Genomic DNA, 27,050 nt, shown 5'->3' on the forward strand with positions numbered 1-27,050 from the left:
CTTACAGATGACACACTGGGTGCTTTGACATAGCAGAAGCAGAAAGACTTGAAATTATGAGAAAGAAGTTGTCAGGGGATCTGACTAGAAGTTCTGATAGTCTATTACTTTGGCTCCCAAATACGATTAAATTTGCCATGCCCTACTTATAGATGTTCAAAAGCTTTGAATTTTACAGTCCCTCTCCAGTAACATATAAAAGTGTCTCCTTCATGTTGGGCACCAATATGTGAATGTCTACCACAAAGTCACAAACATCTTTAAAAGAGCTTTTTATAAGCACTTCTCCCACATTTCTAGGTCATGCAAGAAGGTACACTAATTTAGCATCAAGAGCAGTGGTATTGTGGACAAGTAATTATGTTAATAAAGATAATGATATGTACTTGTATTACAGATGCTTTTTCAGAGTTAATTTTATAGTCAAGCAATTGCTTTGCTCTGTTTAGCTTTGCATTTGGATAGCAAATGAGGTAAAATGACAACCATCATTTTGGTCAGTCAGGAGTGCTACATGAGAGAAGTGATACATTGTCTGTGAGCTGAGGGCCTTGCGCATTTTCTTCTCAGCTCTGTTTTTTCCTGCCTCTCATGAGCCCTAATGACTGGCTTTGAAATGCCATGCCCAGCCCATTACATCTTCTTTATCTGAGAAATGCTACAACAGAAGCAAGAACAGAGCTTGCTGAAAGACAATGCAACAAACTAAACCACTGTTGTTGAATTACAGTTGTCAACTAATTTTTGGAATGGGTGAGGTGCTCCCAAGCTTTGATGTGTCCATCACAGAACTGAGCTGTGAAGGATGCTGGCAATTGTCTTTGGTCCAGGTGGATGGGTAAGAGCAGCTGTAGGGCCAACTCATTTGAAAAAATGGGCATACTGTGAACATTGCTCAGGCTTTCATACATGGGGAGCTAGAACCAGCTCTGTTCCTGAGCAATCAGTCAGCTCTTACATCAAAAGTGGGAAAATCAGGATGCCTAGGCTTCCTTTTTAACTTTTAGAGCTTAAACCCAAACACGATTAGTAGATACAAAATCTATCTGCACTTTCACAGTCAAAAGTGCACTTTATTAAATATGTGAAATATGTGTAAGCATAATACAAAGGAGAAAGAGTTAGAAGTGAAAAAGCATGATATTGCCACATCCTTTTTTTCTCAGGAGCAGTATGGTTACTGTACATACCCAGCTATCACACACTGGGTTAAATTAAGCTACAGTACAAACAAAACCAGCTTTAATGATAGTACCCCAGGGGTCAATCTGGCCCATCACATGCTAATTACATCCCTGAAAATTAATACCTGTGTTTTTGTTGTTGTTTTGTGTTTTTTTGTTTGTTTGTTTGTTTGTTTGGTTGGTTGGTTGGTTGGTTTTGTTTTGTTGATGTTGTTGTTTAAAGTAAATAGCCTTTTCTAAAATTATTTTTATGGAAAACAGGTTTTGTTTGTTTTTTCAAGAAAATTTGGTATTTGCAGAGTTCCCGGCCTTTTTATGCTGTTACAAGTTACATCTGTTTTTCTCCACTGGCGTTGTCCAAGCCAACTTTAAAGGTAAAGCTAATCCAGAGTAAGCCGAGGATCTGACTGAATCCTGTAAACCCAGGAAAAGCCAAGCCACGGGGAATATTTAGGCAGGAGAGCGCTGCCCACAGCCTGGTGCTACAGTCCCCAGGAATGCACCAGGATCACTCCACAGCCTGGAGGAGCCCAGGGACTCCTGCCTGCAGCCACCTCTGCTGAAACATTTTCTTCCAGCTTGCTTTCTCCTCATCCCTACATGATGGGGACCAGAGAATAGAGTAAAGCATGGTCACGAGCCACCAGCCCTGGGCTAGGATTTCAACATCTCCCCTCTCCAGCAGCTGCCCATTGACACCTGATGAGGTTATGGAGAAGGATGGGCAAACTTCCTGAGGCTTGGGGCTCAGCAAGCACTCTGCAAAAACAGCTTCTGCCCACAAATACCTCTTCTTTCAAGACCAAATACCTGTCCCTGCTGTCTCTTTTTTCTTTGCTTTAAGTCTGCTTGTTTGTTTCTGACTAATTGGAAGACTTTGTATTTCCACCCCCTGTTAAGTTAGGCTGGCAGAACAGGGTCATCTGTGCATTAAGTGCCCAACTATACCTCTGATTCACTTTTCTGTTGTATTTTTTTTCTCTTTCTCCCTGTTCTCTGCTCTGTAATTTTGTTGTCTCTGGTATAAATAGAGAGCATGAGATTGCTAAGCAAAAATCTGGCCCCAAAAAGAGTTTTGCAACTGATTTCAGTGAGAGCAAAGAAAGAATAAATATTTATCCCTTGGAAAAAGGCATAGTATTAGCTATATAAGTTTTAATATAACTCCTCTGTTATTTGTAGTGATCTGGCATAAAAACCAGCTGCAGGGCAGTATATATGTGTAAAACCTTATTTTATCCCATGATAAGAATCCCTGGCTAAGACACTTGAATGAATGCTCAGCATGAATTGTAGCCATATAACTGAAGGAAAGACTTCTGTTTCTGCCTCATGTTACTGTAGCTGTAGTATTTGAACTTAATATGTTTCTTATACCTTCCTTTCAAGAGGTAGATCAGATGCAGGTAGAGATGAAAGAATTTAAATAGCCAAAGAAATGTTTCACTCTGGAAAAGTTCAAGCTGGAGGAGCACCTAGAAGCAATTTATTAAATAAATGAGCTGATGCTATCTTGCACACAGCAGATATTAGTGTATGTGTACATGTGTGCACATATAAGTGAGTCTCAAGGCAGCGTGAACTGCAGATATGACTTGTGATTGCACTGCTGTTCTGTGGAAGATTTAAACTTCCCACCGAAATGCAATCCCTTCTACCACTGTCTCCCCATTTTGCTTTCTAATGCCATCCCCAAAGCCTGGACAATGGAGCTCTGCAGTCCCTGCAGGGATGTGACAAAGCCCAGAGTCCAGTCCTGTGTGCTGGGATGGCACAAGGCTGCAGAGCCTCTATCGTTGTCCCCTGGGAGGCTTGTGTTTTTCCCACGCCTTCTCTCACCTTGCTTTTCTCTATGGGGTGCTCTCCTTGGCCCACCAAGCTCCCCAGCAGGGTCCTTGTGCAATAACATGCCTCCTGACACTGTCTGGCACAAAGTTTAATTGTTTGCAGCATCATTTCAACAGATTGTGTCTCTCTGCTTTACCCAAAAGCAAGATTGCAGGAATGGGACTGATAATCACATTTTACTTTTTTTTTTTTTTTTTTTAATAATAGATTGCAAATCAGGTTCACGGAGCAAAAGTTACAATCACAGAACTGACCAGTCACACATGTTTTTTTAGCACTTTTTCACTCACTCACTCTTCTTGTGTTTTCTAAGCCCTGCTTTGTGCTAGTAACCTTCTTGGTGGATGTCAATTTTGTTTAAATCACAAAGAAAAGCCATGTTGTATGATTCTCGCTTGTAATCTAAACAAATTGCAAACTAGTTATTCATAAGCAGGACCATCATTCATTCCAGAAAGTGAGAACCTAAAGGTTTTGCCTTAAAGTGGCAGCTCTTTGATTTGCTCAGACAGAAGTGTCTTATTCATTAGGATAAAACAATAACAAATATGAAGACCACACTGCCTAAACAGTGTTTTTCATGCCATTTGGAGATATAAATGGTGCAACAGAGATTAAGTCAAAACAACTCAAATTTTAGGATTATACTAGGAATAAATGTGCTGTTTTTATGATCTTAGTTTTTCCACATTCTAACTAGCCAGCTTACTTTTAAATAATCTTCTTTAAACTAGTTTTTCTTAACCTTTTTAAAGATTATTTAAAATAGCCTCAATAATTTAAAGTTAAGCCTAAATTTATATGAAACACCTTATGTGCCTATTGCATTCCAGTCCCTTTTTTTTTTTTTTTTTAATTAAGGAGATTCTAGCAGTCATTTCTGACTGCTGTGGCATCGCTCTGCAAATCCTTTCTGCAGCTCTGCTACACTGAGGTTCATTTGTGTCATTCAAATCTTTGCTCTTTAAATATCCTCTTATAAATTTATTATGGCAATACATTCATATCTTTAAGTTTAATCTGAAACTTAGATAACAAGCAGGAGATGGAATAAATGAGTAGAAAGGAGACCAGATAAAAATTAAAATACTGTTCTGTCATTACCCATATAAACTATTAGGGACACTGACAGGACGGTATTTTAATTTTGTCCTGCTCTCCCCTCCTTCCTCCACTCTCCCTCCCTCTTCCATCTTCAGCTTGTTACCAAATCCTCTGATGAAACCCAGGAGGAAGGTAACACACGCAACATGCTGGGGAGATCTTTAAAAAGCAGGAACGTGAATGACACAGGTAAGCATCAGCGTGCTACAACCCAGCAGAAAGGGCCTTTTCTTTCATTAATTAGACACCCTGGCGATCCTTGCAGAAAAACACCCCCGTTGCGTAAATAACAATAAAATAACGACAGCATTTAACCCCCTCTCCCCGACCTCCGTGGAGATTTACAGCGATATTATGCGATCAATTGCTTATTTCACAATTACTAACATGTTGCAATGCTGCTACAGAAGCCATGGGCAGGCCGGTTTCCAGCCCTCTGCAAAGCAAACAGTCCAGAACTGTTTCACCCCCACACCCCGTAACTAAGAATCTGAGTGTTGCTGGATTTTTTAACATGCAGGTATGACTGTTTTCTCTTTTCTTCAGTTAAGGGAGAGGAAAACAAGCCTTTTTTCAGTTTTCTTATTTGTTGAGTATCCAGGTAACAAACTACTTAAAATCAAGCAAACAAAACTTGATAATTGGCCCCTATCCCCGTCTGAGCCACGGAAGGATGTAACCATGGCAACGTGTAGTTTAGAGCAGACCATTTCGTGTACCTTTCAGAATTTAAGCTTGTGAGAATCTATCCATTCTTAAGTAGAATTATCACTCCGGGAGCAGTTTGTTCTTTATTTTAAAGGATGGTTAAAGCCAGGTCCAGGAATAGTCCTTCACAATGTGCTCAGGTACCGGGGAGGAAGAAGGTGAAGCTGACACAGATGCACACATAAAAAGGAAAATAAAAACAAAAACAAACAAAAAAAATAAATAAAAAGTTCCTCTGGGCTGGGGAACAAACAGAAATGGGCACTGGAAAAGACAATAATTAAGGATGAGTCAAGCACAGCAGGTTGTCAGGAAGTTCTGCCACAAATGTGTTTTCTCATGAGCTAAAAAGCTTGGAACAGAGTTAGTCATATCTCTGCCCTCAGGTCCAGTGTCCCCTTCCTTGCTTATGTAAGTACTACTGCATATATATATGTCCTTAAAAAAGTAGATCTATGGAAAGAAACTAAGAGGAGAAAGAAGAAAGAAAGAAAGAAAGAAAGAAAGAAAGAAAGAAAGAAAGAAAGAAAGAAAGAAAGAAAGAAAGAAAGAAAGAAAGAAAGAAAGAAAGAAAGAAAGAAAGAAAGAAAGAAAGAAAGAAAGAAAGAAAGAAAGAAAGAAAGAAAGAAAGAAAGAAAGAAAGAAAGAAAGAAAGAAAGAAAGAAAGAAAGAAAGAAAGAAAGAAAGAAAGAAAGAAAGAAAAAGAAAGAAAGAAAAGAAAGAAAGAGAAAGCAAACACAGCTTTGTAATAGGGCAACTTCTTAATCATGAGGAAGGAGGAAGGAGGCTCAGAGGAAGATAAGCCAATTTAATACTTCTGTGCATTTTTTCCCCTTTACATAAGGTTTTCTTTTTTTTATATATATCTACATAATCTAACCATGACATCCCTGTTTACAACAAATACCTCAGTAATGCTACTACTGTATTCATAGAGCTGAACATATTATTTTGCTTTCTTCCTGCATCCCACTAATTAAATTTTATTTTTTAATGTAATTAAGAGTTTGTCTTGAAATCCATCCTGCTAATGTGAGTTTTTTGTTTTCCTTATGAAACGGAAACTACAAACACAACAGATTGTAGCTGTCTCTTTTTACATAAGACAAGTCGCATTGTTTAACCAGAGCCTGATTAGGCAAATCAAGTGACATGAGAATGAGTGGTTGCACTGAAGAGGTAATATGCTGCACAAGGCAATGCTCAGAAATATCTTGACATAAAAATCTAAAGGCGAGATCTGTGCTCAGATTTGAAAGGAATTAGATTTGAATCAGAATAAAAATATTCTAGTCAGAGTGAAGCATATTCTATTCTCACATATTATCCTATTATCCTCTGCAGTGCGTGAAAGGGAAAACCATTATATATAAGATCTTTTTCAGGAGGGGATATCCTTTCAGTGGACAAATTCCAGATCTGCTGCAGGGCTCTAAGCCTGGAGGCCAGTTGGTTTACTGGGTGGGGTATGTGGCAGGGAAAACTACATCACAATCCAGCATCATAAAATGTAGCACATGCAGAAACATCTCTTCTAACAGCACAACAGTCGGAGCTAGTGCTGCTCACAGGGAGTACACATCACTACCCCTAATTAGCACATTTAATCCTTTTTTTTTTTTTTTTTTTTTTTTTTTGCAATTGGTTCTATCCCAGATATAATATGCATCTTTCTAAACGTAAAGTGGTAGTTTACCATAAAAAAATAAACTGTTGGGAGGAATTTACATTTAGAGGTGGCCTACAGTCGATTTTGCATTTTGCAAGATATCTAAGATTACATTTTAGGCCTCCATAAAAATGAATTCTCTACACCATTTCTCTAATTTCATGGTGAAACCTAAGATAAGCCATCTGGTTAGATTATTATCACTGTGCTCCTACCAGTTTTACTGCCATTACCATTGCTACTACTGCCATCACCATTACTAATACTATTTTTTTTCAAGGAATAAGCAGGATTTTATTTATCAGCAAATAAATATTGCTTGCTGTTTAATTTTATCCTCAGAGAATTTTGCATCTTGCAGACTTTGATAGAAATATAAGCTCATTAACAGAATATTTTTTAACCAGACCATTATGACTTCATTTTGAATCAAAGCTCATTAAAACAATTATAATCAAATGTTTCATTTTCTTTTTCCCTTGTGAGGAACAGCTGAAAAGGTTATGTTTGTTTTTCTTTATCTGAATCTCTAGGGCTATATAAACAGACTACATGGACTTGTTTGTGCTCCTTTTCCTTTACATTTCAGGGTTTGCTCCACAGAGTATATGTGAGCTCTGTTCCTAGGGTCATCCACAAGTTGTTGCAGCACAAAGAGTTGCAACCTTGACCAGATGAAAATCAGCACCAGTTTTTTTTTGGTGACTGGCTCATCACCAATGGTTCAAAAAGCAGCGACTTCGTATTGCCACATCCTGGACAGGCATTTGAGACTGTGTGCAATGGAGAGACAGCTGTGAGGTCTTTTCCTTCCCTTTCTCCACCTGAGTGGACAGACATACTGTGAATTCCTCTGGTTGCTTCTGCATCCACACAAATGGAGCTGGAACTCCTCAACCTCACTGTCCACGTTTGGTAAATTACAGGAGTCACATATGGACAGTTGCATGCTGCAATCGCTTAACACTCACCCTGTTGAACCTTAACATTCAAAAAGCATTGTGCTTAATTCTCTGATGGAGAAAAATATCTCTTTTTCTTTCACACAGTCACATAATAACAACATCACTGTTGTTATTTGCAATAAGCACTGAACTATGCTTTTGGTAAAGCATATTTCTATTAAGCATACCATAATTCACAATAAAAATGACCAACTCCAATTAAAAACACCTTTACAGTCAAAACTTAGTAAGCCTATGTAACAATAAACATGGAATTAAAGGATTTTCTGCAGAAACAGCATTACCTTCATAGGGAAAATGGTGTTTTGTTGTTGTTTTTTTTTTTTTTCTCTGAAATAGCTAACAAGCACACAGCATTTACAAGCAACAGGAATATCCATTAGCTACAGGAAGTCCCACATCACTTATTCCAACATCAAACATTAATTGTCTTTCAGTCATGAAAAGAAATGGCCTAAAAGCTGATGGCTCTGTGTACAGTATTTTTCTGAGGAAGACAGGCCTGCCTGTTAGTATTGAAAACACAAATCTTTTCTATCTTGGTATAACAGAATTTTTCTTTATCCTGTTATAAACTACATTCTCATGCAAACAATCATCCAGTGCAAGGCAGATGTGCAAGGATATATAATGAGTAGCCACCAGTGATGCAAACATTAAAAGAATTATGCCAACTTGCATAGTTTTTCTTCTAGTAATTGACCTAGAAGTTGATCTCTAATTTTGAAGGAAGAGATACAATATAAAAGGCTATAATTTGAAGTAAATAGTATCTGGATGCTTTCTAGAAGCCAACTTCCTAATGACAGACACATTTCTGGGAGGCTGACATTCTCCATGCAGACATTTATTTCTCCAGAATTCCTAGTGCCTCATGCAAGCCTTTTCAACCTTTCAACAAAAGAGAAATATCAAAAGTCACAGCATTCAGATGACTTTGTAGCCCAGTTTACTCTTGCCTGCCATTCTTTGTACCCCAAAATGTTGGGTTTTCCTTTGCCATTGGGCCTCTGCTGAAAAGTGTAAGGGAGCTTTTAATCCAGATTTCCAATGGTTAGAGCAATCTCTTGGACTCAGGGGTTAAAAACAAAATTTTCTGAGCTGTAAGAAGAGCCTAGGACACTTCTCTTGCATCCGGGCAAAAGAGAAAATACATAAGTATGGAAAAAGTCAGTGTTTTTTCAGGACCATGTAGGACTGAGTTGTTCAGTCTGCTCTCCCAGAGCCATTAGGTGTCCTTTTCTTATTCCCAATTTATGGACCATTTTCTAGTCAGGCAATGACTAGGCACAGGGTTTAGAGCAAAATCTCTCGGCAGTAGGTAGAAATGTCTTTCACAACATCCTCTGAATGAGCATATTCAAGGTTCACTTACTACAATGTGCAATTCCACAGTTCCATGTTAACTTTGAATGTCCTATAAATCAGGATGACGATGGTCTTTTTTTCCTTTTTTTTTTTTTTTAATTCCCCCCCCCCCCCCCCCATGCCCCATTTTCCATTGTCAGGAGAGACCAAAGGATTTCAGAAACACAGACAAGAACTGCATATCCCTGCATTTTAATGGAAATGGGAGCTCTGCTTATTCTAGGTTGCAACATACCTGTCCGCTTCTCTGTAGACAGATCTTAACATGAAGACACATAAAAGTTAGATGGGCAAGCAATACAGCACCTAAGCATTAAATAGTTCTCCATCTCTGGAAACTCAGATAATTCTGTATCATAAAACATAACAACAACAAACAACAACAACAACAATAATAATAATAATAATAATAAATGTTAGGAGTGCTGTCACTAAGTTAAAAGAGAGGACAGTCTGCAGTTACAGTGCCATTCCTTAGATCATCTCCAAATGCAGGCCGGCAAACCAATGGACATTAAACTTATTTCAGATTTGAATCAGTTTTGCTGACAGGTCAAAGCTGTCAGCTATGCTGTCAGTCATCCTTGGTAGGCTGTCAGGGGTGGAAAGAAATACAGCAGGAGGGGGGACAGAGGGAAGTGAAGAAATAGAAATTTTGGAGTATCAGTTCTCCTGCACACATTAGTTCTTTCCTTGGCCCTTCTTAGTTGAAAAGCTGTTTGCTAGAGAAAACATGGTTATGAGATGTGAAAAATAATCATATTGAACTTTTGCGCATGTGTAGAATTTAATTATTTCCTTTAAAATCTGTTAGGAGGAGCAAGCATGACCCTTGTGTCAAGTCTGGTCTGTACCTGAAGCATTATGCAATGGCTGCTTTATTTGTGGCAGAGGGAGGAATGTTTTGTCCACACTCCTGCAGCTTCCACACTACGTCTCAATTGTCCACACCATACTCACTCACTGCTGCCAAATGCAACTCTCTTGCCTGTAGAAAGACAAAGTTTTCCCCTCTGCAGGAAGCTTTCCCTGGAGGACCAGATCTTTAGCAACAACAACAACAAAAAAAGTCACAAATATTTTCTTTATATTTTTCTTCTTGTTGCTATTGTTAATTACTTGTTTAAGGAAGGCAGCAGGCAAGAAAGAAGTGACCTACTCACAGATGCTGAGATAATTTTAAATTGTAAAATGAAGGCTTTGTGGCCAAATTCAGATGTTCCAAACTCATGAATCAGGCTGCACAAGCCATGAGATAGTCTTAAAATAATGATCTCTTTAATAATAATAATAATAATAATAATAATAATAATAATAATAATAATAATAATAATAATAATAATAATAATAATAATGAATGTTGGTTTCTCTAAACTGCCTTCTGGCTTTGTCATCTTTAAAGTATACAAGAGTGCAAATTTTCAAATTTTCCTCTTTTTTTTTTTTTTGAAAGGAAATCTGAGATTGTTAAAATACTGCATGATACGAGGAACTTTGGTTTTCAAGAAAAACATCAAACATTGCCAGACTTCTGATAACATCATAAGAGCTGGCAACAAAGGAAAAACATCTATACATTGAAATAGTCTTTCCCAGGCACTTTAATAAGACTTACACATTTTATATCCTAGCTGTGCTTTAATTAAAACCAGTTACTTTCTTTTGTTTGAAATAGCTTAAACAATTCAGCACTTAAAAAAGAAAGGAAAGAAAATAGAAGAAAGAAGCTATCTGGATGGGTTTCTAATAGTGGGTGTAAAACTAGTCATAATCAAAATTTATTTCTACAAATTATTTCAGTGGGAAAATAGAGCCTCCAAAGTGTGCATTCAATTAAGTATCATACCAAACCTTTGTAATCCTTTTGTTAGACCTGGCTAGTGCCTATGTACATTGTTAGTTAAACATAACAATATCATAATCATAATTAATTCCTATTTCTTGTGAAAAGTTGACTCCAAGCTAAACCACTGGGGCACAGCATTTCTGTGGGTACTTGTAATTGCCTGAAAGCAAAAGCAAGTTTATTATTATAGATTAAATTGCAGTCAAATATTAACTTATGAACTCTCTTCTGACTTCACAAGATTGTGTGACATTTTTGCCTGTTATCTGAAATCCTTAATAATGCATTAGACAAAAGAAATTTCAGAAGAATTTTTTTGAGATTTCTTCTTTGGCTTCATCTGCAGTTCTCAATGAGCAATGCATCATCCAAACACATTATAGAAATTAGAGTCTGCATTCCATTATGCATTCAGACATTTATAGCAGAATGATAAACCTGTCTGTACCTCAGGGAGTTGGCTTTATAAATCAAGGCTTCCTGTAAAAAGATTACATTCCTATTTGAAATTATTGGGGTTCTATATCTTCTTTCTATATCATGTTATAATAAACTTCAGAAAAGGAAAGTAGAAAGAATTAATGGGGGTGGGGGGAAGAATTGATGTTTTGTTAGAGGCAAAGTGTATTACTATTTTATTTTGATTTTCAGAAAGAAAACTGAGATTTCTGGAGTTTAACATTTGAATACTTCACCATTCTGGAGCTCATGTAAGGAAAAAAAAAAAGCAAAACAAACAAACAAAAAAGATCTCTCGATCTATTTTTGAAACTTATCTATTTCAGTAGTACCAGAAAACCTCAGAAGTCTTTCATGTATTTGCCATCATTGAAATCCTCTGAGAGAGGAAAATGCTGTTATCGCTACTTTAGATGGCAGATGTTAAAGCACAACTGCTCAGATCTCATAGGTAAGTGCTGAAAGAACAGGGGATTGAGACAGTGCCTCCTAAACCCCAGGTCCTGCAGGAGCTTCAGGAAGGGGAAGAGCAGTCACAAGAGCATCCTGTTTTCTAAAAGCAGGGCACAACAGGTCAGAGCACACACCCTGCATGCCTTAAGAAGGGAGCTCTGTGAGTCCTTTCTCATTATGGGGATGCTGGAGGTGCCACAGCATGGTGCATCCCAATGCTATGCAAGGTGTCCCATCCCTGTCAAAATTAGGAACTCGAGCTAATTGGGTAAATACAATGAGAAATTAGTCTGCTAACATGCATGTAGCAGAAATTTGAGCTCCTCAGACAGAGGGCACTCATCCGTGTCCATCCCTATGTCTTCTTCCACCTCACTTTAGACGTTCCCCCAAAACCTTTTGACTTCCTGAGATGACTGACTTGCAACATGTGATCAAAGCACTGTGATAATCACTGGGTGAGTAGAAATATGTTGCAAGACAGTATGTTACCTCAAAACAACAGGGTCTCTATGATTTCTGGTGGGCATCATACCCTGCAGAAAACATTTGGAAACAAGATTATGTGCTGTGGCTTCTTAGGCTAAGATACTTTTTAACATTATGAAAATAGGGAATATAGGAAATGGGACGAAATGGGTGAAAATATCTGTTCTTTTATGTTTATACATTTTATCACTTAGCTTCATTTAATTTATAAGTCAGTGAATTCAGTATTGCTGTCTGTTCCTCAGCAGACCCGAGGAATTTTCATGGAGAAGCATTAACAACAACCATATCCTATAAAGGAAAGGGAAGAGATTAAATTCACAATGGAAGTGCATCAGAATGGTAAATATGAAGACAGGAGAATGTCCAGGTACCTGGGTTACTGGTGACTGAAATTTACATGTAAATGGGCAAACATGCCTGTTTTTTTACTTATAATTTTACATCTGAATTCCATAGCTCAGAGGAAAAAAAAAAAAAAAAAAAAAAAGTAAAACACAGAGATAAATTGTATTAGCCCTGCTCTCTGAGGTCTAATCACTTTGTCCAATGAATAGTCTGAAATACTATTAAGACAATCGAGTCACGTCTTCTGGGTCCTTAATTTATACCACAAGTGATACCCACAGTGACTTCAGCATCTACACATTAGCTTAATTTAAGCCACAGTGACTTATCATCTATGCATTAACTTTATTTTATTCACTGATTTGAACAGAGGTCTTTAAGGTTAAAATGTCTCTTGAGAACTACAGGTTACATCCACCCTAAACTAATCGAAAGGTTCCATGGATCTGAAAACCACTAAAGGACACTGCTGTGTTCATATGACATAAGACCCTTGCCTCAAAAAAAAACAAAGTGTAAATTCATTCCCTTTTCCTTTTTTTTCTTGTTCTCTTTTCTCTTTTTTCTTTTTCTGTTTTTTTTTTCTTTTTTTTTTCTCTTTTCTTTCTTCTTTTTTCCTTTTCCTTAATCTTCTCAAAATTTGAACTTCTTTTTTATCACATGATATTTAGACATTTCATGTTAAATGTAAGCTATTTATTACTGATAATACTGGAAATGTACCCCAAAGCTAAGTCTGATAAATTAATATAAAGATAAAAGAGAATTTATCCTGCATTGTTCACTTAAACTGGGTTTCAGACTCAGGAAATCATGGAAGTGAAATCTGCAAGATGAATCCAATTTTACAATCAATAATCCTTACTCTTTCCTAGTTCATTAAAATTAGAGATAGCACAATATCGAAAAGGACTCAGGAAGTTTGACGTATACAGTATTGATTCCTTTCTGCATTTTTTTTATCTTATTTTTACATTATAAAATACTCCCAAGAGATGCAAACACAGCCCAAGCAGGCCAGAAGTAGATGCTATACCAGCATTACAGAACAAAATAATTCAGTGTATGCAATCTTAAAAGCATAATCATTAATCTTTTCATGCAGTGTATGTCTAAGCGCAGAGTCATCAGGCATATAATAAAACACAGATAAGCCACAACAAGTGAAACGACATCCTGCCTTTACTCAGCCTTACAACAGCAAAATAAGATCAGAGGAATGAGTACAAGGTAAGTTCTACAGTAATGAATGAGCAAATCTTTTTATGGTCTTAGCACTTAAATTCTGCTAACGTTTTGAGTTTTTTCAGGTCAGATTATAAAATTACCTATTCTCAAGTCATACTGCATTTTGGTCAACTGACGTTGTCTGTTATCAAGCACAGTTTCACTGTCTGAAACCTTTAAGAAAAAGTAATTGTCTGGGTCAAAATCTTTCACACACAGTGTGTGAATTTGTGAATACTTCAGAACAGGATTAGCCATATCTGAGATGGAGCATGTGAAAATAAATAAATAGATAAATCTTATTTTGTTATCTTTTTCACTGAATAAATGACCAATGTGTTTTCTCTGAAAAGCTGTAGTTACACAGCTTCTAAGGAATGTAATTGATCTTTGACAAAGGTTGTCATATGCATCATGTGTGTGGCTTTTGCTGTTCTTGGGAAAGTGCATCCAAATTTAGACAAAATCATAAACCTATTTCACAGCTCACAGCTGCCAATGAATTCAGTGGAAGCTGAACTTCTGTATAAAACTAAGACTACTAAAATAAAAGAGAACTGCTTATCTGACTGCCCCATGTTTGCCAACTCTTTACTCAATGCACAAGTAAAAGTATCCCCCTTTTTTTTTTTTCATGAAGCTGTGATGGAACTCAGGTGAGAGAATGTTAAAGAGTAAATAATACTGTTTTTACAGAAAAGCTTTAAACAAAGCACAGAGTGACATACTGAAGAAAGAAAAGAAAAAACCAGATATCTCATCATTAATCATCAACCATCCTGTGCACTGAATAAGATAGTCATCTCTGAAAAGACGACAATGTGGTCATACAATTTAAAGTTGAATAATAACGTGTAGGCACTCTCTTCTGCTGTTTCCTTACTTTCAAGTGCCTTGCTTTGTGCTCTTATTAATGTAGTCTTAGTGACAACAATGTGATAGTCATAATGAGCAATGGTGATATGAAAAGCTGGATTTCTGGGAAGACAATGCATTTCAGCAGGCAACAGTTGGGCAGGCAAGCTTACAAACTGCTTCTCTGACGTTCTTTAACATGGTAGGAGTGGTGTGTGTGCAACTAATATATGAATAATGTAAGAAAGACGTTGTTCATGTGTGAGAGAAAAATCCCATTGCAGTATAACATTCCCAGATGTTATTTTTCTAGTGCAGTGTATATGCAGAGAGCAGCTTCCCCTTAAATAGCTTGCAAACCTCCTAGTGCTGTTCACTGTATTCGTTGTTTCAGAGCCACCAGAAACCAGCCAGAGCAGCAATATGTATATAACCAGGCCTTGCATGTTTGTGTATTTTTAGTAAACATAGTTATTTGGTACCCAGCTGTGCCCCTGTGGTTTTTTCATATTGTTTTTGTTGTTTAAAGATCAAAAAGCACAGGCATATACTGTACATTGTAAAGAAAGGAAATGAGGAGGCAAAACTTAGATAATTTAAAAATCTCTCTGGCACTTCTCCAAAACACAAAATACAACTCTAGAGATATCCTTGAATATTATATTATGTACCTTGTGCAGAGCCAGGATCTCTGCGCTGTTTGGTTTACATTACTCAGACTTCCAAATAGTGAAATTCTCTTAGTATTGGCTTCCACAACCTCATTATCTTCTGTACCATCAGCTACATGGGCCTCAAAGAAGCAATTTTTAACTTTCAAATGTGACTAATGTAACCATTTAACTCTAAAAGGCCTTTTGTTTCATGTCTGAATGTGAAGATGTTTTTCTTCTAATCTTCTTTCCTTGACAATAATGTGAACTGTTTCACAGACTGTCGAGAACTTTGTCTCAGTGAAGAGTTATTACTGATTTCTCCATTTACTCTGTGGGATCTGAAATCACATGAAAATATCTCACAAAGGAAGAAAAAAAAAATACTTTACAGAGTGGTAAGGTGATTGAGATGTGTAAAGGTAATATCTGTGTGAAATGCTCTTCATTTGAGCAAAATTGCAAGAGCAGGGGAGCTCTGTCTACTCACATACAGCTCAAAACTGAGGAGGTCCTGACCAGGGAGGTGGCAGTGGTATGGTGAAACCTTGGTGGAGTTAAGCCATATGGATTGAAGAGTTTGATGGGGATAGACAGCAAAGACAGTAGACCTTAGAACAGCTGGTTGCAAGAAGAAAGCAAGCCAGGAAAGTGTATAAGAAATTATTTTGATTTTAGCACAAGGGAGAGGTCATCTTTGCATCCAGTGTCCTTGAACAGCAAACTCAGATTTACGAGCAAAGCAATTTCCCATTGTTTGTTTCTACTACATACCAACCCAGATTTTTACATCAAGAAATATCTCATCTCTTTTCCAAAATTTTTATTTTTCAGATAGAAATAACATTTCAGTGCTTTGTATTTTAGTTTTCACCTGAGCCCAAACAATATTACTGTGTTTGAGTTCAGGAATTATCATGAAGTATGCATATTCAACACAGAAAAGACACACAGAAATCTGTGGAGATCATCTCCAACCATCTATATTTTCTGAGATTTATCTTTCAAAGAAATAGAATAAGCCCAAGAATCCTTTCATTGATGAATTCTCTGTGTGCTCCACCTGAGGAAAAGTTTCTGGATGTGAGCAAGCAAAATGCTTTTATAGTAATATTCACCTCCATTAGACAATAAATAAAATGCATGGGGATGTGTTGATGTACCTCCCTAGAAAATTCAAATAACCCAAGTATTATAGATTATCATACATAGATCATGGCAAAGTATTTGTAGATCAAGATTTTTCCAAACTGAAGTCTCAGAGCAAAAACATCATATCCTCAAGATGCATGTGAAGTTCCCGATGAAAACAAAGGAACCTGAGAGGACACACATCCAAAGCGAAAGCCTGGACTTCATTCAAGCCACAGGAGAAACTCTCAGGCTGAAACTGGGTTTATTAATACTTTGAGCAAGATATCAAAGTATCAGCAAGAGATCGAAGTATGGTCTCTCACGGGGAGAGAGAGAGGGAGTTGCAAGTGCTCTAGAAGAAAGATGCGAAGTGGCATGTTAGAAAAGAAAACATCTGGCATACATTTACATAGAGGTTGTTTGGATAAACTGAAAAAGCAGCAGCTTTAGGATTACGCATAAACCTACATATGAAATATAGATGAGAGGGCAGTAATGAAAATCCTTAAAAAGTAAAGGAAGCTTTTAAGAAGCTAAATTTTAGGTGGGTCAAAATAAGCCCTGGTGGAGCAAAGATATCTGATTTTTAATTTAAAAATCTATGTACAGAAGAAAAATGAATAGAAATCCACATTCATTTGAATCATATCATTCCTAAGTACCTCTGTGTACAATAAAGACAAGTCTCATCAGGAGATAAATTTCTTTAGATATCTATCATGTTCTAATATAGTAATTAATCTAAGGAAGCCAAAAACTTTGCATTTACTTTGAATTCCATGGAATATAAATTGTCTTCCTTGAAATGTGGAAAAGAGACATAGCAGATGAGTATATATGCGTGTGTGTGTGTGCACATGTGTAATAAAGACTGATGGACAGATACATATGCATGCCAACATATATCTATGGATTTTTATTTAAAGTTACTGTAAAACAGAGTTTTTAATTCTGAGGCTGCTTCCAGAACCCTTAAAACAGGTGTATTGCAACTCCCACCCAAGTATTTCCATGGCTAAACACATATAAAGGTGCTGTTCATTTAATGAAAGGGAAATACAATGATGCTTTCTTCCCCAAGTCTATCTGTTGGGAAGGTCTGTCTGTCCAACATCATGCTGTTGGAGGGCAGGTGGCCCCATCCATCCTTTCCAAATCCCAGACCCATTCCTGAAGAAACTACTGATGGGTTGAAGCATTTTGGCATTCTAAAGCCAAAAGTGAATAATAATAATAACAATAATAACAATAATAATAATAACAATAATAATAACAACAACAACTATGAAGGATTGATATTTTTTCATGAGAAATGAAATATTTTTTGAATATTTTTTCATTTTGGTTTTGGAAAGAATGCCTTTTCAGCTGTAGCATTTGTAAAAAATGTAGCATTTTTTCAAAGAAATGTTTTCTCAAATGAAACTTGAAAACATAAAAACACTTCCACAAACAATTTTTTAGAAAAATGTCCTCACAAGCTCTACTGAAGACAGTTGTTGCAATGAGCTTATCCCCTAATTCCTTTTCAGGCAATGCTCTCAATAACTTTACAGTTCAGTAAAGTTTCAAGATTTGACCTTGAAAGTTTTCTTCTTTTGCCTTTTCTGCCACAAGGAACATGCATAGCTTGCTTTACTCGTACACACACACATTCACACACACAAAAGACACTTTGAAGAATTAATTCGTCAAATTGCCCTATCTCCATCCTCCATCATCTGCAAATATTTACAGGCTGAAAAACAATAATCTGATTTAATATGATCTTATGTACTGAAGAAAATAAATATATTCTTTTCATCTGTCAATTAAAACTTTTGCTTGAAGTGAGGAGTTAACTTGTAGACAATGCTCCTTAATCTCATTGCTTGAATAAGGCAAAATATATTTTTCTCACATTAGTAAAAGAAATCCAGAACCTACTTTGTACGTACCATAACCAACATAAGATCCTATTAACTTTTATTTAGTCCAGAAGGTACCGATTAACACTTCCTCTATCCTGTATTTTTTTTAAAGTTCCCTATATACTCCTTGTAGAGATCAACTCATTTATTAGGAATTTTATCTTTTTATCAGTTATTTGCTAATACAGTATTTCACTTAACATGCATGATTTGCTTGAACAGCCTTACAATGAAACATCTTCCTTTAATCATTTCAGATATTTTAGCAGGCAATCATTTATGTATGTATGTATGTATGTTAGCAATTAAGGATACCTTTAATATTAACCTAATCAAGCTCCAGTTTGTGGTTAAGTAATCATCCCTTTTGCTTCAGTGAGATTCTGCTTTTTTATATTTTACTTAACATATATACATACATACATAAAATGAAGTGTTATAAAGGGCAGAACAAGGTTTCTGTAGTTATATATTCTCCTTATTTTCTTAAATATATTTTCAGACTGTGAAACAAGAATCACTCACAGCTTGTCCATACTTGAAACTAAATAAGCATGTATGTTTATTGCCTCAAACTTGCTTTCCACCAACACATTGTTCCAAATGCTAAACAAAACATGGTACTATATGAAGCAGCAGGTGACTGCTCACAGTTTTCTGCAGAAGAAAAAAAAAATATCTCTGAGATCTAGCTAGACAAAAAAGAAACATAATGGTCAGCAGATACAACAGTAGTAAAATGCGATTTGGTGACCACGTAGACCTGAGCTTGGACATCAGCTATAACACCGATATTGCCACCGCTCCTCTTCAAGGCAGCAAGATCTACAGCATGAGGGATTATTCCACTGGCAGAGGGGAAATCATCTGCAACAGCTGTGGGGAGTTGCAGCCAGTTTTACAATTCAGTAAGCCAAACTCTTGTCCAAGGAAACACCATTGAACCAGGGCCTGGTGGACAGGTTACATGGTAGTGGCGGTTCTTTGGGATCCTAGACATGATAGGTAAAACACAGGGAAATGAAGAGAAGATGGATGTCCATCTTCTGCAAAAGTTTATTCAAAGCTCACTCCACCACATTCTAGAAGTGATAACAACCCTTCTCCAGTCACTCTTTAGAGCCCAAAATAGACTCTAACACCCTCCCCAGATACTAGATCAGCTGTATGAAGGAAGGTTCATTGGAAAACACCACTTCTGCAATCAAAATTTTTCTTGCAGAGTGAAACGGGTCACTCCACACAGAAAAAAAAAAAAAAAAAAAAAAAAAAAAAAAAGGTCATTTAGTTCCTCTTTAAAATAATTAGAGTGCAGAAGCAGAGAAACACTTGAAAAGGACAGCATCATTTCATCGTATAGGCAATCACCTTTCTTTAACGCAAATGAGAAATTGCTGATATGGGACAGATAAACTAAGATAAATTGCTGGTGACAGAGATTGGAACAGAGAGAGTCTAAGGACCACTGCATGTATGTTTTATCTCCATGAACACAGATTTTACTACCTTATGTTTTATTTCTGTACAAAATGAGGCTCGGTTACCTTTGCCTAGTAGACATAATTGTCTTTTATAAAAGAGAAAAATGTATAAATTCCGGAGGAAATGTAATATCTTTTGACATAGCTTTAGACCACCCACACAGCAAGATATGGAAGCCAATAATCCTAAACCAAGATACGTTTAAATCACTGAACAAAGCATTTGCCTTTTTACACATCTTGTATTGTCTAGTAAAAACAACATGAGTTGGTTGTGGACTATTTACAATTTTTGAGTCACCTTTCTTGTCCCATCTAAAATGCAGTTATTATTTTCCCTTAATATATAATCAATTTTCAGTAAAAATATACAATCTAAAGTATTCTGGAAACAGGCTTCCAATTTAGAAGAAAAAGAATGTCATCTATTTTTAGTGCTGCATATTTTTTAGTACCCAATATGAGGTCAAAATCTGCTCTGAAGCAAAATGTTGATAAAAGACAAGGATATAAAGATATATATACTAATATATATAGATGTATATATATATATATATATATATATATATATTAGAATCTGCTTTATTTCTTTACTTAAAAAACAGAATTACTGCTGGCCTGATCCTCAACATTTTTAGCACTGACTTATGAAAATTGTGTCTACAGAAGTTACACAGCACTTCACAACACTTAGTTTATACTTAAGGGTTAAAAAGGACATGCCCTATATAAAGTAATTACCACTCACTCCCTTTCATTTCTGGTCCCTAGCAAAGGGAGAAATTCATATATTCGTGTATTTGGAGGTGAATTCAAGACCAGTTTCATTTGATGGCCCTCAACCAAACCCCCCTAAAAGCATCAGAAATGGTTATCCTGAAATAAAATTGTCTTCTGATTAGATTCATAGATAGCAAAGACAGCATCAACAAAAGAGAATTTATTTATGGATTTGAAGATTTCTGAAGAAAATAGGCATGAAATCTGGGAGACAGACTTTTGCAAGTATCCAAAAAAGTTCCGAATATGACCCTCTTAATTAGAGCCAGGATCAGATTTAGCACCTTTATCTGCAAGGATTTGCACTGGCTTTGGCAGAACTGTTAGCAGAAGACATAGTCAACAGCTCCACACAGGTATGGACTGAAAAACCCTAGTGCTTTAGTTCTCTTTGCTGTTTTCTCTGCATTGTCTATGTCTCTAGAGTAGGGAACTATCAGGGTTAAGGAAAGCAATGTTTTCCTCTTCCCCGTCTTTTGTTCCTGTTATAAGCAATACCAAGAGTAACAAAAATATTTCCAAGAGAATGCTCCAGCCCTGTACCTGAGGTTATTCTGGAAAATGTTTTTGCTTGCCAGAGCTGCGGCTTTGCATGAGGTAAAGAGCTCTGTGCTCTCTGCACTTTCTCCAGTAACAATGCTTTGATTCAGTCAGCCACCAGCTGGAGTTGAAAACAGTGATTAAGCTTGGCTTAAGTTGTGAGAACCATATCAAATCTCCTTAAGTTCAGTCCAAACAGTGGAATGAAAACATATCTTTTCCTTTAATAAAAAAATTATGAGCTTTTTAAATGGAGCTTAAAACAAGTGGTCTGAATTAAGTTTTATTTGTGACCTCAGGTATTGCTCTTTTTCTTTGTAAAGCCTGGGATTTGCAAGTTATTTGGCTAAAATTTCAGTGCAAACTTGAATAAAGCAGATTTTCTAACTCATATTTTTGCACAAGAGGAAAAAAAAAAAATGAGTTAAGTGTGAAGCTGCGTAAAAGGCAGGAGAGAGGAGAAGTACAAGGGGCAACAGGCAGACTCAAGTGTTTTGTCTTTCTCTACAGGTTTGTTATTTTAGCAGAAATGAGAGCTGCCCATACATAAGGAAAAGGAACTGTGTGCTAGAAAGGCATGTCTGCCTAAAGTGGGTATAATTCTGTTTCCTGTGACTCTTCAGTCAATGAAAACAAAAGCCCTGAGACACTGCCATCACTGCACACTAGTAGGGTTGTCTAGACCTAACCAAGGTTCAAACACTTGGTCAGGTGCCAGGAATGCATCAGTCGTCCCCCACTCGCAGAGGAGGCAGCAGACTGCCTCTCCCTGGGTATCCCTGCCTGAAATGCCACCTGGGGAGCCCAGCAGCTTTTGGCAATGACAGCTTGCTGCTAACGATGAGCAGGACAGCAGGATTTGTTTTGCCACCCAAGGAGCAGCATCCGGGCACGCGCAGGATGTCGCTGCACTAGAGCCAGGGAGCCTGGGCATGGGCTTCTTAAGTCAGGACCCCTCATGAGATGGCCTTCCAGGAGAAAACCCTAAGTGAGGCAAAATGTCTCCATCAAAGCAGATATTTGGAAGCTGGTCTTGTTTCCCCTGTTTTTCTATTCCATCCTTCCTTGATACAAGGCAGTTTGCTTCACTTTGCTTGTCTTGTCTTACCTGTTTGGAGGCTTGACTCGGGGTCTTCACAGCAAAACTAAGTAACTGCAGGAAGACTTTTCTTTTGTGGTACAATTAACATTTTGATGGTTCACATCTTCTAATATTTTATAACTCTCAATATTCCTTTTTACCTTAACAGAAGCCCTTCCCATGCACTGACAAAAACCAGTCCAGCTTAGCTCACCTCTGTGTGTTGGAGGAGACATTTCTTTGCTGCGGAGGAGATTTGTGGTGTTTACCAAAATGCAGATACAAACCTGTAAAGCAAAGCTCTGACTGATCAAACATTTTACTGGGTATACTTGCATTAACCTGAAAATGTGTTTAAACACTTTGCTGGTGTGGACAGTGCCTGTCATTGTCCCCAGTGTGTGTGGGCATCCGTGTCAAAAACCCAAACGTAGCATTTTCTTTCGTGCCACATGTATCTGTGCACAGCCGCCCACACATAGGTAATCAAACGGAGCCAGAAGACCCAAGGAGCAGGAGGTTGAAGAGGAGATGCTGGCACCATGGACTATACACTGTGCAGATTTGCTGAGAGGTTCAGGCATAAAACTTCCCTAATTATAGCCTTCTTAAGTTGTCACTCTTTCTTACCAAAAAATATGGCTCTATGTCTAGAAATCTCCAGTAAACTGTATGCCAGTCTGTGGAGAGACAAAAGGCTGCTGCAAGGTCTGAACAAGTCACAGGAAAATAGTCTCCTGAATTTCTGTCTACATAAGAATTTGCTCATAGGAGTTTTGTTAAGAAGAAAAGAACGTAATTCTCTCACGTCCAAAGGAACATACCCGTCTGCCAAGTAACATATAATGGTAGAGTTTTTAGCATTGAAAACACCTCACCTGATTTCAGCATTTTGGGGTCTGCATCCCAAAGAACACAAATCCTCAGGTGCAAGAAGCTGATCTACCACAACTGCACTTCTTTGGGGGTTTAACAATGGGGACAATTTGCATCATTTCAATCAAATATCCCCTCTCCCCTGGCCCATAGTTTGGGAAGACAGACATCACTTATAAACACAGATCCACCTCTCCCAGCTTTCATCTGCTGTTTTTAGTACACTGGGGCTGAAAATGTTTCATTGGTGTGCATTCCCATGAGTTCACATGGATTCAAAGTGTTTCACCACCCTATTGTATTGTATTTGCATTTTTGAAGTGGGACAATGCTACACTAGAAATAGTGAGGTTTTAGGGTACTGATCTGTTTAAAAAAAAAAAAAAAAAAGATTTTAATATGGTAAAATCAATCTAAAATCTGTACTAGGCAGGCAAGTGGCAGGGGATAACATGAGCAAAGGGAATAAAAAGAGCTCTGAAGAGCCCATACCAGTTGCTAATACTTAATCTCTTTAAATAATGAATTAGCTGCTCATATCTACTGTCGCTTCTAAGAGAAAGCACTTTCTTTGTGAAGTGAAGTAAAGCTTGAATACCCATGAATTATTCAATATAAAGTGTGCCAGTTAAAATGCCTTGATATTGGAAGTCAAGTGTAAGATTATCTTTTGTCTGTCAGAAAGCATCTCTCCCATGTTACTGAGACTTGAGGGGGTGGAAAAAGGGGCCAAGCCATGCACAAACACATCAGGAAAAATAAGGGAGGTGCAGTAGTAATACACAGGCCCTTCTCCACCTATGGATGAGCTTCAGTCACAAGCAGGCGTAATTCTTTTGGGCTTTATTCCATGTACTGCTTCTGCTCTCCTTTGCCTTCATGATCACTCTGTGGTCTGTATCTCCAAGTGAATCACTGGTGATGCAGCTATGCTGCTCCACCATTCCCTCCAGGAGAGACAGCATCAGCTATTGATCCATCAGCCTTTGCTGACGTGGAGAAATATATTTCCTTACTCATGTTTCTAACAGCTTCCAGAGCTGAATAATGGCCTCCCTGCTCTATCAGAATGTGTAATCTAGATGAATGAACCTTGCATGAGGGTCTGAGTGAGAAGAACAGAAAATTACTGTTTCTCGGGGAGTTTTATGTTGTCCATTACTGTGGTATAATATAGCTTTCCAAAGGGATGGATGATTGGCTATGTCTCAATGTTTCATCCTTCTGTTTTTTCAGCATTCCCTCTTCATAAAGTCCAAATTGTTGGTGGCACCTCCAGATATACAGGTATCTCAAACAACATTTTTATTTTCTATCTGTGTTTTGAATATATATATATATATATATATATATATATATATATATATATATATATATTTAATTATTGCAATTGAGTTAAAAATACCTCTAATTTCCGAAACTACAGAGAATGTCATCTCTTTTTTCCATTTTTTCCCTGCAAGTTATTCCAATACTCAGTTTGTCTCTACCTCAGTGTCCCTCCTTGTAACTTTTAATTTTATGGATACGTTGTTTGTGTCTGGTGATTTTTCAGGTAGCGTGCTGCAACATTAGGAATCACAACACAGATCAACAAAAAATCAAAATGGCCCATGTACAGACTGCCTCTTAAAAAAAAAAAAAAAAAGGATAACTTAAGTATCCATACTCTTCTCTTCACCAAATATGCAAGCAGCCCACAGCTGGGAGCTCTATTAGATAATGCGGGTGGGTCATTGTGATATTGAGCTGCAATGCTCTCAAAAATGTGACAACAAAACTGGCCATCCATAAGTGGCTTGGAGGTAGTCCAAACTGATTTCTGGGATATGTTAATTGCCATTATTGTCCATAATCCAGTTTTTATTGATTTTGCCAAAGAGATTACCCTAAGCAAAGACCTGTCAGAAATCCAACCCTGGTCTTTCAGGTGAAACTAGAGAAGAGAAAAGGTGTCTGGATCCCTGGTGACACTCTAAGGAGGACTGTGCTAGTCCTCCCAAGGATGATCTATGCAGACTATTCACTTCTCTATTTGTCAACTGAAAAGACAAAAAGATGAAACAGAACACTGAAACGTATCCCAAACTGTAACAAATGTCATTAAAGGGATTAGACTTCAAATTGACTCAAACTGAAAGGAGATAGAAGAGTTACTGCATACTTTATAGATACAATTTCAAGCTGTTCTTTCTCTGTATTTAAATAAGATTTATAACCCTATCAATTAGTCAAGGTTTGGATAAAATCCTCAATAGATGAAAGTGATTTACCTCTTTGTCTTAACAGAACCACCCATCCCAGATCTCACTGTACATTTTCATGTTTATGTTGAAACACAAAATGCCAGATTTCTTAACCAGACCTAGCTCAGCCTTGTGATTGTCTTTCCATTTCAGCTGTGTTACCTATGCATTAATAAAGAAAGTAACACTTTCAAAATTTTACTATTTCTATTTTCTTGTCCACCTGTCTGCATGTCAGATGCTATATAAGTTCACTTTGGAATTTATATTAGTCAAGCTGAGCAAAGGTAGAGAAGTTCTTTTATCTTCAGCTTCAAATGCATCCCAGTGAGAATAAAATCTGAATTAGTTTAGGAAATGAGAGGGAAAGTAAAAATATAACAGTAACAATAGCAATAATAATAATAATAATAACAACAAAAAATAATAACAACAACCATAATAATATTATTGATAATAAAAATTATCAATATTCATATGGTGACTCCACCATAATTATTATTATTATGGTGGAGTCACCATCCCTGGAAGTCTTTAAAAGAAGTTTAGATGTAGAACTTAGGGATATGGTTTAGTGGGGAATGTTAGTGTAAGGTCAGAGGTTGGACTCGATGATCTTGAGGTCTCTTCCAACCTAGAAATTCTGTGATTCTGTGAATAATGATCAATTAAAGTTAGATTCCAGACCTTTTTATCTGTACAGATAGTTGCATGACTGCATGGTTTGAAGGTATTTAAAGTCAGGGTTTTTAAATGCAGCTTTGATACAAATTAATACAAAGAACATAACCTTGGTTAGAAGATTCAGAATTGGGAAAAATAAAAATAAAAAAAAAATAATTCTCCTCTATTTAGGGAAGACAGTTGCGTGATGCCTTTTAAAATATGGCTTACAATGTCCTCATTCAACAGATTAGGAATATATAACATGTTGCATGACAAATCAAGGCACAGTCTTTAGAATCATTTAAGATTGATGTTTAGCAACAAATGAAAACCATTTACCGTTCTCCCCAGAGAAATTTTGGAATGAAAGATTAATTATCCATATTATTGTGAAAGCTAGATCCAGAAAAACTCTCTTGGTGTACGTCTTTTGTTCCAGAAATTAATTTAAATGTCTTGAAAAGATCGTTCAGAATTTATATGGTGCCTTTCCTCATTAAAATCCATGGATATAAATTTTACAGTATTTAAAAGTATACAGATTTTTAACAGGAAAAAAATAGAGGCCTGTGGCCTTTTAAATGTCAGGGACCAGATTATGGTCTCAGTAGTATGTATCTAATTCTCACTGAAATTAATAGAAGTCCCATATATACACTGTCTTCATAATCAGAACCAATTGTTTTTGTTTGTATGATTCAGTCTGTATGAATGAGAAAACACAGGAAACCAGGCATCACAGGATAATATCAGTCTTCAGATCTCACAGTCTGCAACACACTAGTTCTGATTTCACTCATTTGTGGTTTTACACAGAGTTAACAGGCTTTTTATTAGATCTTCCATATTTTTACAATGAGAAGATCCTCCACAATTTCACTTAATTCACCACCCTTTATGTTTCATGGAATTATGACCATTTTTTATTATTCTTCCTCAGTAATAGATTTTACATAGCTAACTTAAATGAATGTGCTTTTGTACCTTTAAAACTACATGTCCATAGAATAAACCCATATGCATTTAGTCCATCATCTTGAGCATGGTTTCATTCAGCTGTGTGGCATCTCTGAAATTTTCTTCCAGAGCATTTTCCAACCTGCTGAAGATTTTGTTTTTAAGAAGCCTGTGATCTACTTACAGTAAGGGGTTTCTTGATT

At 36.9% G+C, this 27,050-nt stretch overlaps 1 long non-coding RNA gene across 4 annotated transcripts; it reads left to right on the forward strand.

The window, feature by feature from the left end:
• Positions 1 to 4,204: 4,204 nt before the first annotated feature.
• On the forward strand, positions 4,205 to 27,035 carry LOC101794862 (uncharacterized). 4 transcript variants are annotated; one of them, XR_011805948.1, is made up of 6 exons: positions 4,205 to 4,325; positions 11,344 to 11,402; positions 12,339 to 12,463; positions 13,547 to 13,671; positions 24,215 to 24,265; positions 26,977 to 27,035. It is a non-coding gene; the product is annotated as an uncharacterized lncRNA (long non-coding RNA). The 4 variants fall into 4 exon arrangements; XR_011805945.1 differs by lacking the exon at positions 11,344 to 11,402 and having other exon boundaries at positions 4,232 to 4,325; XR_011805947.1 differs by lacking the exon at positions 11,344 to 11,402 and having other exon boundaries at positions 4,251 to 4,325; positions 12,342 to 12,463.
• Positions 27,036 to 27,050: the final 15 nt, after the last annotated feature.

This window comes from Anas platyrhynchos, chromosome Z (assembly GCF_047663525.1).
Source record: "Anas platyrhynchos isolate ZD024472 breed Pekin duck chromosome Z, IASCAAS_PekinDuck_T2T, whole genome shotgun sequence".
In the NCBI taxonomy this organism is placed as follows: Eukaryota; Metazoa; Chordata; class Aves; order Anseriformes; family Anatidae; genus Anas; species Anas platyrhynchos.